Genomic DNA, 12,117 nt, shown 5'->3' with positions numbered 1-12,117 from the left:
GCCCCCTAGGTGCTAGGAGCTTAGCTAGGTGTGAGTTCCCCCTCTGGTTGTGCCTCCCACTCACAGCCACAGCAAGTCCTTCTGGCTTGTGCCCCTACTCACTTCTGCCCTGGCCCCTGGGCTCTGGGCATGTGTGGGCTGAAACTGGGGCCTCAGAGACGGTCCCCAAGAGAGGACTAGGTCATTCATTGCCCGTCTCTGCGCCCTGCGTAGCCATCTCGCAGAAGGTGGGACCACCCCGCAAGGGTTGTGGCCATTTTCAGGGAGGAGCACCTGCCACTCCAGTTTTACCCCTGCTTCCTCACACCCCAGCCTGATCTCGTGGAGACCTCCCCCAGAGCCTCCTCCCTGCCACTTGGTATGTGCTCCACGTCTGGCACAGCGTAGTGCCCTGTGCCCTGGATCCCAGCCCTCGGCTCCTCTCACCCACATATCGCCTGGCATGTGAGGCGAGGCTGGGGTGGAGGTTGGTGGCCCGGAGCAGGTAGTACAGGGCCAGTGGGTCATGACAAGAGTTTCTGAAGACAGGAACAAAAATGCCATCCACCACCAAAGAGGATGGGGCCAGAGAAAGTGCAGCAAGAGAGATCGAGGTTAGACTTAGTCTTAGGGAAGGACTGTCCCAGGGGGCAGATTAGTTTCTGATCATGGAATTGTTGTGAGGATTAAATAAAACAACAGATGAAAACGTCCAGCGCAGTGCCTGGCATGTAATAAACAGTCGGTAAATGGTACGAGGGAGGGGACAGATGTCGCTGAGCCCAGAGAAGACCTTCTCTAGGCCTGAGACTTAGGATTTTCAGAGGATGATGAGGGACCCTTCCCCGAGGAGCTGTGCTGCCCATCCTGGGGCTGCTCCACCCTCCATCCCATCCTCCAGGTCCCAGGCCTGCTCTGGGCTCAGGGCCCAGCCACCCAGGACACCCTGCCCTCATCCTCTCTGCTGGGGGTGGGCAAACAGAAGGGTGTGGAGGCTGGAAGCCTGCTCCCCCTCTGCACCCATCTCTGCATAGGACAGCTTGAGAGGAAGCGGGCCCACGCGGCAGTAGGAGGAATTGAGGTTAGATCGCAAGAAAAGCCTCCCGTGTGTGGCCACTTCAAGGTGGGGAACTCTCAAGATGTTTTCGAATCTTTCACCTCCGGGATAGGAGTCTGTGAGCACAGACAGGCTGATGTTGTGCCCAGGGGCAGGGGACTGGTCATCGTGACTTCTCCCATGACCTTCAGGCATCCTGAGGAGGAGCTTGGCTGGTATTTTGGGCAGAGTGCAGTGGGCCGTGCTGGGGAGGGGTCCAGGAGAGGACACAGGGAAGTCGCTCTTCCGTTCCTGGGGCAGAGAGCTTAACTGTGAGCCCTGAACTGGAGTCAGGTTGCCTGTCTCCCCTGCTGCTGTGTGACCTTGGCAATTGGCTTGCCCCCTCTGGTCTTCAGTGTCCTTGGTGTAAGAAGAGAGGGTGGGAAAGAGGATCCATCAGCTCCCTTCCAGCTGTCGCAGGTCCTATCTGCTCTTCTCCCCTGAGACAATATATGCTTTGCCACATGGAGGGTGGGAAGAATATTTTCCAGCTTCGGCTAAATCAGGAAAAATGGAGATTTGGCCTAAGAGAATTTTGGGTGTACACACACAGACATGGACACACACACACTCAGGCCTTGCAAGGAGCCCCTCCTGCGCCGGAGGCACACCTTGCCTAAATCTGTCCTCCCAGCCCAGGGAATGGATAAGGGAATGGCTGGAGGGTTCAACTCTGTCTGAATCGTAAACTCACTGTCTTCCTCCCACCTCAGCAGAACTGGCTTTGCTGCACTCCGTTCCACCTAGGGACAATAATCCAGCCTGTGTTTTCCTCCACAAGGCGCATCCAGCTGGTGGCTCAGCTCCCCCACAACCTCCTCCTGGCTCTGGGTAGCCACGGCCACCTGGCTCGGCTTGGTTGCCTGCATGTCCTGGCATGGAGTAGCCTGAGACTGGAAAGGAGTTGGGGTTTCTCATCTCTGCCTTCCTCCCCTCTGCGAGAATCCTCATCCCAGAGTGCTGACTTATCCATCCCAGCCAGGGAGCATGCTGGGGACCCGCGGGGGGGCCTCAGACTCACAGAAAGGGCCTGACTCGTGGTGGGTGGGCGGGGAACGGGAGGTAGAAAGCATCCTACAATCTCCCACCGCCCATGGGGTACCTGATAACCACAGACACAGCATGCGTGGCCCCAGGCACAGGATCCCACCTCCATGGGAAGCCATTGCCCTTGCAGACAGGGCCCTCTGCCTCTGCTCCTAAGCCCTGCCCCATCCCACCCACTGGCCAGGCTGACCCGGTGAGCACCCTGTTCTCTTCCCCAGGTCTCTCATAAGCTGAAAGTTAGGGCTGTGAGGAGACATGAGGGCTGTTGGAACTGCTGTGGGCTCTCTCTCCTCCTGGGCTGTCCTTGGCCTAGGTGCCTTGGGGACTTCTGGTTGGTCAAACAAGAAGGCTCTGTGATGGGAGTGGGAGAGGCAGAAGGGGTCCCCTGGGGAGGCAGAAGTCACCTAAAGATGAAGCTCAGGGAATCCTGGGCCCACCTGTCCCCAACCTGACATCCCCTCCCCTGGTCTGCTGGCAGCCTGAGGTTGGAACAGTCTGCCTTCCACCCTTGGGAGGAGGCAGAAAGAGACTGGAGAAATCCTCTTTTCTTTTTTTTTTTTTTTTTTGAGTTGGAGTCTCACTGTGTCGCCCAGACTGGAGTGCAGCGGCCGCTCCTGGCCACCGCAGCCTCGACCTGCTGGGCTCTGGCAATCCCTCCGCCTCAGCCTTCCAAGTAGCTGGAACTACAGGAGCGCACTACCACGCCCAGCTGATTTTTGATTTATTGTAGAGATGAGGTCTTGCCAAGTTACCCAGGCGGGTCTCAAACCCGCAGACTCAGGCAATCCACTCACCTCGGGCTCCCAAAGTGCTGGGATTACAGGCTGAGCCATAGAAATCCTCTTTTCTATCTTACCGCCCTTAGGAAATGGTCTGCGTTGGAGCATGCAGTGGAAAGAGTTTAGACTGTAGACAGAACTTCCCAGAGGGCACTGAATGGAAATAGCCAGAGACTGGGGAGGATGGGTAGGAGACAGTTTCACTCGTGGGTCAGGCTCCACGGTCAGACAGATCTGGGCTGCAATCTCAGCCCTGACTGTCATCTGCTGTGTGGTTTTGGGCAAGTTGCTTCGCCTCTCTGAAGCTCGGTTTCCTCATCATAACTTGGGGGCATTAGCAGTGGCTTCCTCGGAGTGGGTGGCAGGATTCAACGAGGTAATCTAGGCAGAATTCTGGCATACTGTAGACATTCCCTGAGTAAGAATTTCTTTGTCTTCCTCCTCTTTCTCTTTGAGTGATGGTATGGGGCCCACCTCCATTGAGGAAGGGGCATGTGTGGGAAACCTCTAGCTTTTTCTTTTTTTTTTTTTTGAGTCAGGGTCTTACTCTGCTGCCCAGGCTAGAGTGCAGTGGCATGATCACGGTTCACGGCAGCCTCGCGTGGGCTCAGGCAATCCTTTCACTTCAGCGTCCTGAGTAGCTGGGACTACAGGGGCGCACAACCATGCCCGGCTAATTTTTAAATTACTTTTTTGTAGAGACAAGATCTTGCTATGTTGCCCACGCAGGTCTCGAATTCCTGGGCTCAAATCATCCTCCTGCCCTGGTCTCCCAAAGTGCTGGGATTACAGATGGGAGGCACGCCACCCCCCCATCAGAACCCTCTAGATTTTTCTAAGACTCAGATCCTCACCTCAGCCTGTCTGGGCCAGGCCCCTGGTGAGACAGAAACCAGCTAGGGCCCCTGAACCTCCCCCTTCCCACTCTGTGCTGCCCCTGACCCCCAGCTCAACCACCTCATCCAGGAAGCCCCCTGGGACTAGGCACAATATTTCCCCCATTCCCTCTTCCAACAGCTGTTTGTCACTGTAATGTCCGCGTTTGGGGTAATCACTGGGAAAATTGGAAGCATGAGATTGGCAAGGGGCTCTGAGAATACTTGTAACCAGACGTGACGTGGGTATGGATGGGTCTGGGCCAGCCAAGGAAGCGGTGCCTGTGTGGGTGCCCAGGTCACCATGTGGGCAGCAGAAAGGTCTCCATTATGCATGCCCCAGGGTAAAAGGCAGCAGACAGGTATTGCAGCATGAGGGAGACAGGGTGGATTTAGAAAGGACTTCCCTGCCGGGTGAGAGGAGAGCATGGTAGGCAGCTACAGGGGACCCTCTGTGGCAGCGTGAAGGTTGGGGAGGTGAAGGTGGGAGTGAGGTGAAGGGTTTTAGGTGGGTCTGGGCAGGGTGTCACCTTCCTGCAGTGTCCAGCATGGGAGCCCGCGCGCCTGTCTGGGTGGAGGTGGGGGAATGCCTGTGTCCTCTGCTGCTGGCAGGGGAGGGGACTTCCTCATGATAGGGGTGAGTGGAGCCGGTGGGGGGTCTCTTAGGCTGGGGAGAGGGCTGCCACCAGAGCCACCACAGCAGGCTCCTCTGACCCTGAGCCCCCACCCACAGTGGCATGACCATGGGCGAGGGTGTCATCGTTGGGGTCTCAGGGGGACACCCTGGTCGAGTCTGCCCCCTTTTCTGGGAGGAGAATCGGGCCTGGCTTTTTGGTTGTCTGTCCTGGGAACCCAGTTCTGGGGACCCTGCGTTTCCCATGTTGTCCTGCTGTCTGTCCTCCTGTCTGTCTCCCACTCGTGTCTCTGCCCCCTCCATCCCTGCTTCTGCCCCCTAGACCCTGCTGCCCCCCAAAGGCACAGCTCCCGAGGCTCTGCCTAGCTAGTCCGTGCCTCCCCGCCCACCCAGCAGCTCACGGCCCAGCCCGCCTTGGGCGCCCCTGCCTGCCCCTCCTCTCTCCAGCTCCTCTCGCGCCTGTCTGGGCGTTCATTCACGACTCTCCTCCTTTCCTGTCCCTCACCCAGGGCTCCAGCGTGCGGCGGGAGGGAAGCCTCCAGGACTCTGTTCCCTCTGTTTAAAGTCTCCAGGTTGGTAAGCCAGGAGGGAGGCCTCCCCCGACTCCGCCCGCGCTCCTAGTCAGAGGCCCCCTCCCCAGCCAGGAGGGCCAGAGATGGGGAGGGGGTTGTCCCTGGTGGGCCCAGGCCTTTGCCAGGGGTGGGCGCAGCAGGTACCTGACTCTGGGGAGGGCACCTTGCCTGGCAGAGGACGTGTCTGTGTGTGCACGTGTGTGCATGTGAGTGTGCAAACACGTGTGCATGCACGTGTGTGCAACCCGCAAAGCCTCCGTGTCATCTGGGGTGGGGAGGGGGGCGAGGCTGGAGTCCTCTGCTGAGGGGGCTGGCGGCCTGGGGAGAAGGGTCCCGAGCAAGGGGGTCTCTCTTACGGGAGAAGCCTGTGTTCCAGCGGTGGCCAGGGGTGGGGGATGGCAGAAGATGGGACAGTTTTGTTTCATTCCTGGGCACCTGCAACTTGTGACCTCATTTCACTTATTCAGCCGTTTACTCATTCATTCATCCATTTATTCGATAAAGATGTACTGAACACCTTCTCCGAGCCAGGCGCCGGGCTAGGCTTGGAGTCCAACAATGACCAGGAGAGCCGTGGTTCTTGCAGGTTTTGCCTGGGTGGTGAGCACGTGAGGCTGAGGGTCGGCTGCATTTCCCAGCTGTGGGGCTTTGGGCTTTGGCCTGGATAGCTGACCCCACCCCAAGGAGTTGACCTCCTGTCCTCTGACGCCCCCATTGGCCCCTGACCCCCCGCTGGAAGTTCCTTTTATGTCCCTGTAGAGTGTCCTTGACAGTACCCTCCCCACTTTGTGGCCCTGCCAAGCAAGCCCCTGAGCCCTGGCAACTGGGGCGACCGTGGGCAAGGAGCCTGGTTAGGGGAGGGTGAAGGCCAGGAGAGGCTGTCCCCCAACTCCTGGGTCCAGGACCGGCAGCCTGGAGAACTGGACCTGACAGTCCTCCTAACTTGGGTTCAGTTCCCCCACTTAAGCCATTTCCTGGCTGTGTGGCCTTTGACAAGCCACCTCCCCTCTGTGAGCCTCGGTGTCTGTGCCTAAAAAATGGCACAAGAACCCTCTCAGCCAGGCACGTTGGGAAGAGCAAAGGGAAAGCATCAGCTGGCCCAGATCCGGGAGGAGGGGCCAACGGGGGCTGCCTAGCTGCTGGTGCCCTTTCTGTCCCCACCCCGGACCGGGCAGGCTGTGCCCTGGGTGCCGTCAGGGTGCTGCCGGCCTGCTCCTCAGGAGAGGGGCTGCAGACTCCCTTTCTGGGCTGTTTTCAGGCTCCACATCCTCCAGCCCGTCTCCAGCTCTCTGAACTCACATTCGGCCCCAATCCCGGGGGGCAGCTGGAGGAGGCGGCCCTCCTTGCCACTGTGGCTGCCGCCGCCTTGATGGCTTTTTAATAACTTTGCTCGGAGACAATCTGCAGAGTGCTCGTTTGTCTGCCTCTTAATTAAAATTATCGTTTTCCTAAAAGAGCAACGACATGGCTCCCCTCCCTCCCCCATCCTTGGCTGCCAGGAGAAACAGCCGGAGAAATCAGTGACTTGACACTGCCACCCCCACTCCTGATGGCACAGGTCAGTCCCTCCCCACACAAGCAGCAGAGGGGCCCAGGCCCAGTCTGCAGGGTGAGCTCAGGGGCAGGGGCCCTGTAGCAGAGGTCTGAGTGCGTCTCACTCCGTTTTGGTTTTTTTTGAGTTGGAGTCTCACTCTGTGACTTGGGCTGGACAGCGCACACCGCAATGCCTGGCTAATTTTTTTTTATTTATTGTAGAGTCAGGGTCTTGCTAAGTTGCCCAGGCTGGTCTCAAACCACTGGGCTCAGGCAATCCTCTTGTCTCCACCTCCCAAAGTGCAGGGATGACAGGCATGAGCCACTGTGCCTGGTGCTCTTCCCTTTCACTCCCCCTCTTCTGGAATACCCCCAGTGACGGGGAGCTTGGTACCTCACAAGACTTACTTGCTACACCTGCGCAAAGGTAGAATGGACCAACCCTTGCCCTGCATTACCAGTCAGAGTGGAATAAGGCGAGGCTGGGTTTCGGAAGAGTGGGCGTTACTGGGAGGCCTAGTGTGCATGTGGGAGGCATCGGGGAGGCATCATCAGCAGGAAGCTGCTAGGGTGGTGGACACTAGTGGTGGCCCTCACTGTCGACTCTGGTTTCAGTTGGAAGAGCCCTGTGCTCCCTCCGTGGCCTCTGAGAGAGGTGGGCAGTGGAGGGCTGGCAGCTGGGGGTCGGGGCTCATTTGGTTATCAAGCAGTTTTGGGGAAAAAAATCATCACTGGTAATCATGAAAACACGAGGGACCAGTCTCTATCAGGTGCTTGCTGGGGCCACGTGCTGGGCTGAGTGCTGTACAGGCGTCAGTTCAGCTCATCTCACAACTGTCTCGTGAGCCCCTGGCTCTGTCCTGCGGGGGACGAGACAGGCCACAGGGGCTAAGGAGCGTGCCCTAGGTCAGGCGGCCGCTCCCAGGTTCCAGTGGGGCAGCCTCGGCCACACACCCTCTCCGTGTGCGGCCTCCACCCAAAGTGCTGCTGAGGTCTAGCCTGGGTCCCTCATGCTGTATGCAGAGTGCACCTTCGCCTGGCTCTCCACACTCCTGCAAGCAGAGCTCCTCCATGACCCGTGCCCATGAGAACTGACTCAGTTCCTCTCCACCTCCCTCTCCAGCCCCAATCCTCCTGAGAAGCCTGTACTTGAGCCAGGTGGGCTCTACCAGCTCCCGCTGGGCCTGGCTTTCCCCTCCGAGAACCTTTGCTTCTACGGCTTCTCTTCCTGGAAGCCCCCAGCCTCCCCTCGCCACCTCCCGCTTCTGTTCCTCCCGCAATACTCTTCCTTCCTGATTACCTCTGGGCTCGCTCCCCCTGAAATCCCCCAGAGCACCATCAAATCTTTCATCTGGGTGCAGTGCCTCACACCTGTAATCCCAGCATTTTGGGAGGCAGAGGTAGGAGGATCACTTGAGGCCAAGAGTGAGAGAACAGCCTGGGCAACATAGCAAGATCCCTGTTTCTCTTAAAAAAAAAAAAAATCTTAAAAATTAGCCAGGTGTGGTGACTCCAGCTACTTGGAAGGCTGAGACGGAAGGCTCACCTGAACCCACCAGGTCGAGGCTGTGGTGAGCCATTGATCAGGCTACTGTGCTCTAGCCTGGGTGACAGGGTGGGATTCCAACTCAAAACAAAACAAAAAAAATCCCAAACAAAACTCTCATGGCTCCTAATGTGATCCTTGAACATTCGCTGGTTCTGTGGGTAACAGCCTGCTAGCTTACTTTTGTTTTTGAAGACTCACTGCCTTCGGGGGCAGGGACTGAGTGATGAGGACGATAGGGAATGGTGGAAACTGGCGTGGAGAGACTTGTTCCCCCTAGAGGTATTAAAATTCAAAGAAACAAAACATCACCACCAGCCAAACGAAACGCCTGTGCCCCGTGTGGTGTGATCCTTGCCAAACTACGTTTCATTTATCTTGGTGTCTCCACCCTATCAAGCACACAACAGCTGGGTACTAATTGTTGATCGAATATGTGACCGCACATGTACCAGGCACTGTGCTAGGTATTTTACATACCTTATTTCTTCCCGTCTTCCCAGGCACTGTTTTCCCCTTTTTGCCATTGGGGAAACTGAGGTCTAGAGAAGTGAAATGACTTGTTCAAGGTCATGCCCATGGGTTGTGACCAGGGCGAGAATTAAGCCCTGGCTGGCTGTGTCCTTCCACCTATTCTGCACGATCAGGTAGCCGGGAGCAGTTGTGTTGCTAGTGGCCACCCCGTGGATGTGCCCTGCCCACCTTGTGGGGAGACAGGGCAGGGAGGGGGCTGCAGAGGCAGGAAGGGAGCAGACACCCCTCACCCCAGTGTACCCCTCCTCCCTCGGCTTCCAGCCCCATCCCAGAAGCCTGGGGATGGCGGCGTGTGACAGGTGCTGAGCTGTGGAGATGACAGGACTGCTGATTCCCCCATAATGACTGTCTGATGAGACACCAGAATTAGCCACTGCACAAGCATGGTATGCAGACATGGGCACAAGCCAGGAAGCAGCTGGGGGTGGGAGAGTCTCTCCTTCCAAGCCTGGAGCCCTCAGGCAGCAGGCAGGGTCAGCACTGGGGAGGAGGAGGCAGATTAGCAAGGAGAAAGCACTGTGTGGTTAGCATGCCTCAGACATCACCATGTGGGCTTGTGGTTTTCCAGTGTTCAGAGTGGCTGGCTGCTGGACAGGGCATCCAGGGCCTTAGGCCGCCAGCCAGAGGGTTCTAGCGAGCAAGCTGCCCACTCAGACTCCTGGGCATACCCTTTGGTCTCTGGAGCTGGGGCTGTGGAGCTCTTGCTGGGAGGAGCTAAGACTCAGTGCAGGCCCTTGAGTCACATGAGCAAGGACAGGCCTTGGAGGGCAGATGGACATGCCTGGAAGGAGACCAGGAACCCATTCATCCCAGGCAGGAGGGGTCAAGTTGGCCCCTGTGGTCCGAGGTCAGGGCAGGCCTGGGAGTGAAGAGGAGGAGGAGGAAGGTGCCTTCTGGCCCGGGGGCCGGGCTGCTTATGCCCTGGGCAGGAGGGGTGCTGGCCAAGACATTTGATTTGATTGATTTATGATGATGATGATGATTTATTTTTTATTTTTTGAGTTGGAGTCTCACTCTGTCACCCAGGTTGGAGTACAGGGGCACACTCACGGCCACCCCAGCGTCGACCTGCTGGGCTCCAGCGATCCTTCCGCTTCAACCTTTCAAGTAGCTGGAACTACAGGCATGCACTACCACACCCAGTTAATTTTTTATCTGTTGTAGAGACGAGATCTTGCCAAGTTGTCTGGGCTGGTCCCGAACCCTCAGGCTCAGGCAATCCACTCGCCTCGGCCTCCCAAAGTGCTGGGATTACAGATTGAGCCACTGAGCCCGGCCTATTTATTTGTGTTATCATTTATTTATTTATTTTTTTGAGTTGGGGTCTTTCTCTGTCTCCTAGGCTGGACTGCAGTGGTATGATCACGGCCCACCACACCCTTGACCTCCTGGGCTCAGGTGATACTCTCACCTCAGCCTCCCAAGTAGCTGGGACTACAGGTGTGTGCTACCACGCCCAACTGAATTTTTTGTAGACACAAAAGTCTTGCTATGTTGCCCAGGCTGGTCTCAAGCTCCCAGTCTCAAGAGATCCTCCTGCCTTGGCTTCCCAAAGTGCTAGGATTACAGGTGTGAGCCACTGTGCCCACCTACAAAGGCATTTTAGTAGCAGAAGCAGAAGGAGGTCACCTGGGCTACTCAGATTCCATCTGGACCATGAGGGCAGTTCTGAAGGCCACCAGTCAAGAGGGGTGGCGACAACATGGTGCTTATCCAACAAAGGGCAATGCAGATGGCTGGGGCTGGAAGCCAGGTCACAGGGGAAGGGCCTGATGTGTTGGGCTCACGTTTGGGCTCAGAGGTCTCCATCCTGCTCCGAAGGGAGAGGTTATGACCTTTCCTGGATTTCCCCAAGGGCCATAGGCACAGACTCTGGCTCTTTTTTTTGAGTCAGAGTCTCACTGTCACCCAGGCTGAAGTGCAGTGGCATGCTCATGACCACCATAGCCTCGACCTACTGGGCTCAGGTGATCCTTCAGCCTCAGCCTTCCAAGCAGTTGGAACTACAGGCATGTGCCACCACACCTGGCTAATTTTTTTATTTATTGTAGAGACAGGGTCTTGCCGTCTTGCTCAGGCTGGTCTCGAACCCGCGGGCTCAGGCAGTCCTCTTGCTTCTGCCTCCGAAAGTGCTGGGATTACCGGCATGAGCCACCGCACCTGGCAACTCTGGCCCATTTTAAGTTCCACAGTAGTGGGTGCCTTAGATGTAATGAGTTCTCCATTCCTGGAAGTATCCACGTCCTGGCTGGCAGGAGTTCCTGAAATAGGAGTTGCAGTTCTGTCTCTGCACAGCCTGTGGGGGGAAGGGAGGGCTCTGTGCCCCACTCAGTGGCCGTTCCCCGCCACCACAGCCTCGACCTGCTGGGCTCCGGCGATCCTTCCGCCTCAGCCTTCCGAGTAGCCGGAACTACAGGCATGCGCTACCACGCCCGGCTGATTTTTTGATTTATTGTAGAGATGAGGTCTCGCTGCCCAGGCGGGTCTCGAACCCGCGGGCTCAGGCAATCTGCCTCACCTCAGCCTCCCAAAGGCGCGGGATTACAGGCTGAGCCACCGAGCCCGGCTGTGCTCTCTTCTTAGAGTTGGAGGGACACATGGGTCCTAGCCTGATGGCTTGGATGAAGACTCAGAGGCGACTTGGAGGCAGAATCCGCATCCTCCTCGGGGCCAGTGGCGTTTCGGGGAGAGAAGAGGGGCCTGGGCTGAGGACCCATTTGAGAGTGCCCACCTCCACTTACCCATGCTGCCCTGGGACAAGTCGCCCCTTCCTGAGCCTCAGTTTTCTCACCTGTCAAATGGAAGGGCAACCCCACAGGGAGATGGCGAGAATGAAGTGAACAGTGACTGTCAGTGTGGGGGCTATCCTGAGGGTTGTCACTCACAGTGGGTCCACGTTTCCCACACACTCAGCAAGTGGTGCTGGGTTTAAGCCTCGTCACTCAGGATGGAGGCGTGGATTTGTGAAGAGGTCAGAGCCTTTGCGTCTTTTTTTTTTTCTTTTGTGTTGGAGTCTCACTCTGTCACCCAGACTGGCGTGCAGTGGCACGCTCCCGGCCACCACAGCCTCGCCCTGCTGGGCTCTGGCGATCCTTCCGCCTCAGCCTTCCAAGTAGCTGGAACTACAGGCGCGCGCTACCACACCTGGCTAGTTTTTTGATTTATTGTAGAGATGAGGTCTCGCTGCCCGGGTGGGTCTCGAACCCGCAGGCTCAGGCAATCCACTCACCTCAGCCTCCCGCTGGGATAACAGGCTGAGCCACTGAGCTGGCACCTTTGTGTCTTTAGCAGATGGAAGGGGAGACTGTTGATTACCACCCCCTGCCCCCCGCCTTCCACCCTGGGCTCCACCTTCCCAGATTATTCTCTGATGGGAGAGTTCAGGTTAGACAACAGAGAGAACTTCGGCAAGATGCCCCTGGCAACTGACCAGGCCCTGGCTTTCCAGGACTGCTGAGTCTCCTGCCTTCTCCAAACTCTGAACTCCAGACTCCCCTCCCCCCAGCCCTCCAGTGTCCCTTG

This window comes from Carlito syrichta, unplaced genomic scaffold (genome assembly GCF_000164805.1).
Source record: "Carlito syrichta isolate Samal-C Ts95f unplaced genomic scaffold, Tarsius_syrichta-2.0.1 Scaffold305755, whole genome shotgun sequence".
In the NCBI taxonomy this organism is placed as follows: Eukaryota; Metazoa; Chordata; class Mammalia; order Primates; family Tarsiidae; genus Carlito; species Carlito syrichta.
Note: the sequence above shows the minus strand (reverse complement) of the source record.